Source organism: Heloderma suspectum, chromosome 7 (assembly GCF_057233095.1).
Source record: "Heloderma suspectum isolate Gila_16-S chromosome 7, 16-S_ref, whole genome shotgun sequence".
Lineage (NCBI taxonomy): Eukaryota > Metazoa > Chordata > Lepidosauria > Squamata > Helodermatidae > Heloderma > Heloderma suspectum.
Window position 1 is genome coordinate 97,445,046 of NC_139464.1, and position 5,251 is coordinate 97,450,296.

Here is a 5,251-nt window from a genome sequence, read left to right on the forward strand (position 1 = left end):
TCAGTGTGAACGGCAGCAGGTAGGTGTCCCATTTCACGCGCCTTTCACTGGGTGGGGGGCGGGTGGGCTTCATTCCGCCATGGATTTTGGGGGGCCGAATGCACTGGCATTCGGCCTCACCAAGATCCGTGGCAGAATTCTCTGACATCCCTAGCTTCCAGTGACAGTGATGGATCTAGGTGTAGCCCCAAACTATGAACCTGTTCTTTCAAGGGAAGTATAACCCCATCCAGAACAGGCAGTGAGCCTATCTGCTGGACTCTGGACACTCACTCACTTCTGTCTTGCCGTATTCATTTTTAGGTTATTGGCCCTCATCTAGCGTGTTACTGAGTTTAGGCACTGATCCAAGACTTGTGTTTCAGATGTCACAGGGAGATAGAGCTGTGTGTCATCAGCATACAGATGGCATTTAGCTCCAGATCCCCTAATGTCTGGTCCCAGAAGCTTCATATAGATGTTAAATAATATTTGGGATAGGATGGTACCCTGCAGAACCCTATAGCTCAATTGTCAAGGGGCTGAGGAATCGTCACCCAATGTTAATCTCTGAAATCAGCCCCGCAGGCAGCATCAGAACCACTGTAATACAGTGCCTCCAATACCCATCCAGGAGGATACCATGGTCAATGGTATCAAAAGCCGATGAGAGGTCAAGCAGAATTAGCAGGATCACACTCTCCCTGTCCCTCTCTCAATAAAGGTCATCCATCAGGCCAACCAAGGCTGATTCCCATAACCAGGTCAAAACCCAGATTGGAATGGGTCTAGATAATCAGTATCCTCCAAGACTGCCTGAAGTTTTCCACCCCAATCTTCTCCTGTATTTGCAACTGGTGGTAGCTGTCTAAGACCATTGGGTCCAGAGTGGGCTTCTTCAGGAGTGGTCACACTACTGCCTCCTTAAGGATAGTAGGGCCCACAGTGGTGAGAGTGACGGACTGGGAACCGGGAGATCCGGGTTCTAGTCCCCACTTGGCCATGGAAGCTCACTGGGTGACTTTGGGCCAGTCACAGACTCTCAGCCCAACCTACCTCACAGGGTTGTTGTTGTGAGGATAAAATGGAGAGGAGGATAATGTAAGCCACCTTGGGTTCCTTGGAAGAGGAAAAAAGGCGGGATATAAATGCAATAAATAAATAAATTCACCACACCCTGGACCCACCCAGTCATACTCCCTTGGCTAGCTTTTATTAACCATGAGGGACAAGGATCGAGAGGGCACATGGTCAGTTGCATTGCTCTAAAGACCTTGTCCACATCATCAGACCGGGGCAACTGAAACTGATCCCACAAAGTTGGACACCTCAACTGGAACTGCACTAACAACAGTGCCAGGTTCGCTGCAGAGACAAGTGATTTTGTACTTGAAGTGAGATGCAAAAAGGTCACTTTTTTGAGGGGACCAGGCCTCATTTGCTGGGGAGAGTGTTAGCCCCCCGACTACCCAAAAGAGCTCCACTGGACAGCTACTTGAGGATGCAATGGAGGCAGTGAAGTAAGCCTTCTTTGCTGCCTGCACCATCACAAAATAGGCACGACTATGTGCTCTAGAACGTGCTCAGTCATCTTTGCTTCGTGTCTTGCACCATTTGCACTCTAGCTGATTCCAGCCTATTTCATTGACTGTAGCTCCCCAGTTCATTAGCCGTAGCTATACCAGGGAGCAGAGCCAGCTTCACAGTGATGGAGAGGGCACTCAGGTGGAATCAAGTCGATGGCCCTCCACATCTCACTGTTCGACAGTGAGACTGGGGCCTCAGCTGGATCACCATGACAATGGGGTTACTTGGACACCCCCCCATTTTTAGATTACTAATTTCACAGTTTAGAACAAAAACCAAATCAAGGGTATCCCCTGCTTCTTGTGTTCGGCCGATGACAAATTGAGAAAGCCCCATGGTTGTCATGGAGGCCATGAAGTCCCAAACTGCAACTCAAAGGACAGCCTCAAGGTGGAAATTGAAGTCACCCAGAACTGGGGATGGTATAGGCGCCTGATTCAGTCCAGGAATCCAGTGGACCTGCTCCTACCCACCCCCCCGAGGTCTGCTCGCCGAGCCCCTGTCCCTGCTCTCCCCCTTCCATGCTTAGCAAATGGCCTGCACTCACCCTGTCAGCTTTGTCGAGCTTTGCGGTCACCATTTTCTACGGATGTTAGAGAATTCTGCCACGGATCCCAGGAAGGCTGAATTCCAGTGAATTCAGCCCCCCAGAATCCATGGCAGAACAGAGCAACCCGCCCCACCACCCCGCAAAACCCGTGAGAAACAGAGCCCACCTGGTTGTGGCAGTGGCGGCTCCGGTGGTGGTTCTGGCGGCAGCAGCAGCTCCAGCAGCTCCAGTCTATGCTGGCCGCCATTTGCGTCCCTGGCAAGCCATGATAGGCTATGTAAGTATCTACATAGCCTATCACGGCTCAGAGCAGGGATGCAAATGGTGTAGCGGCCACCATTTGCGTCCCCACTTTTGCCATGATAGGCTACATAAATATTTATGTAGCCTATCATGGCAAAAGCGGGGACGCAAATGGCAGGGACGCAAAAGCGGGGACGCAAATGGACGTAAATATTTATGTAGCCTACCACGGCTCAGCGAAGGGATGCAAATGGCGGCCACTATGCTGGCCGCCATTTGCGTCCGCAGACCTGCCGTGTGGATGCACCCGGCCAGCGGCTCCGTGGATTCACTGTGGTGTGGAGCTGGCCGGGGTAGGATTTTGTGGGGTTGTACGGAACACCTACCCACCACTGCGAATATCACCCTTCGAAAAGGTAAGTGACTTTCATACATCCCTACCATTTTCTGAGAAATGGAATGGCGATCGCAAAAATGTGCACATTTGCACACATGCAAAAATGTGCATTTTTGTGAATGCACATATTTGCAAATGCAAAAATGCATATTTTACCAAAAAAATCACATTTTCGTACACAGATCAATGTGTGCCTTCACAGAAATGCATATTTCACACATGAGAATATGCGCATTCACAACAATGTGCATTTTGTGCATACAAAAGCATGTGTATTCTTGCAATCGCTATTTTATTTTTTTAAAAAATGGTGACTGCAGAGCTCGACGAGGCCACTGGGGTGAGTGCAGGCTGCTCACTGAGAATGGGAGGGGCTCGAGCACAGTCCAGGGACTGGCGAGAGGGGGCAGGGCCTAGGCAGCAGTCTGGAGAACTCGGATGGGGTGAGTTTGCACATCCCTACTCAGAACCACCATTCTGGGTAGGGATGTACGAAGGTCCCCTTACCTGGCTCCGCCGAGTTCCGCTGGGAGGGGGAGGCACTCCGTCCCTCCCCCCGGAATCCTGGCCGGCCGGATCCGCTCCGCGGGGATTCTGCAGAGCCGCCGGCTGGCTCCACCAGCAGCCGGACATCTGGCTGCTGGCTAGCAGGGACGCAAATGGCGGCAGCTATAGCTGCCACCATTTGCGTCCCTGGAGTCAGCCATGATAGGCTACGTAAATACTTACGTAGCCTATCCCGTCTGGCTTAAAAAAACAAAAACAAAAACAAAAATGCGCATACGCAAATGGCGGCGGCTACGGCCGCCGCCATTTGCGTTCCTTATTTTTGGCCGTCTTAGTCTATGTAAATATTTACATAGACTAAGAAGGCCAAAAATAAGGAACGCAAATGGTGGCGGCCGCAGCTGCCACCATTTGCGTACGCGTTTTTTTTTTAAAGCCAGACATGATAGGCTACGTAAGTCTTTACGTAGCCTATCACGTCTTGTAAAAACAAAAAAACACGAAGTGAGAAGACTGCAAATGGCGGCAGTGGCAGCTGGTCGGAAGACCAGCTGCCGCCGCCACCGCTGAAGCCGCCGCTGGAGCCGCCACCACCTGGAAGATCCGCCCCAGGTAAGTCTCATCCCAGGAGGGATCTGCGGGGGGGCGGGGGGGTGGCAGGCCATTCCACCACAGATTTTGGGGGGCTGAATGCACATTAGGGATTCTCTGCCATCCCTAATTCTGGGTTCCTCCAACACCACACTTGAGACCACCTCCACCAGTTCAGTCAGGGAGGATGCTGGGTAGCAATGTGAGTGGTATACCAGGTAGGGATGGGGGAGAATTTCTCCCCGAAACTTCGGGGGGCCGAGTGCCAATACATTCGGTCCTCCGAAGGTTGTTCGGGGAGAAATTCGCCCCCCCGCCCCCCGCCCCCGCGGGATGGGACTTACCTTTCACGAATGTCCCTCCCAGCGGCGGGTCCCAGTGGCGGTTCGGCAGGTCTTCGTCAGGGGCGGGGGCGGCAGCCGGTCTTTTGACCAGCTGCCACCACCGCCATTACAAGAAAAGTAAAAAAAAAAAAACGCCCCTGTGATAGGCTATGTAACGATTAACGTAGCCTATCACGGCTAGATTTGCAAAGCCAGCCGTGATAGGCTACGTTAATTGTCATGTAGCCTATTACAGGTGACTTAAAAAAAAAAAAAAAGCGCGTACGGCTAATGGCGGCCCCCATAGGGAGCCACCATTCGCGTTCCTTATTTGGTCCCTGTAGTCTACGTAAAGATTTACATAGACTACGGCGAAAATAAGGACAACACAAATAGCATTGCCCTTATTTTCGCCGTCGTCTACGTAAATCTTTACGTAGACTACAGGGACCAAATAAGGAACGCGAATGGCGGCTCCCTATGGGGGCCGCCATTTGCGTACACGTTGTTTTTTTTTCCAAAGTCACCCATGGTAGGTTACGTGACGATTAACGTAGCCTATCACGGCTGACTTTGCAGATCTAGCCATGATAGGCTACGTTAATCGTTACGTAGCCTATCACAGGGGCATTTTTGTTTTTTGTTTTCTTTTGAAGTTCGCGGCCGGGGAGATGGGGCGCTTCTCCCCAGCCTGAATTTCGGCCGGGCGAGGCGGGAAGCCTCCCCCCCAGCCTGAATTTCGGCCGGGCGAGGAGGGAAGCCTCCCCCCCCGGCCTGAACTTCGGGGGGGAGCAGCGAAGCGCCTCCCCCCCACCGCGAAGCAAGCTGCGAGACCAGGTAAGTGACTTTCGTGCATCCCTAATACCAGGAGCATCCCCAATCTGTCTGTATGGCCCAACACCAGGTGCAATCCCTCAAGGCCCACTCCAATGTGGAGTGGTTTCCTGGTGAGAGAGATGGAAGTTCTGTGAACCACAGAGACTTCTCCCCCAACGGCCCTCTTGCCTATGTTGTTGCTGCACCGAGTATGCAGGTGAGTTGGATAATATCCCAGTACCCTTGCAACAAACAGCC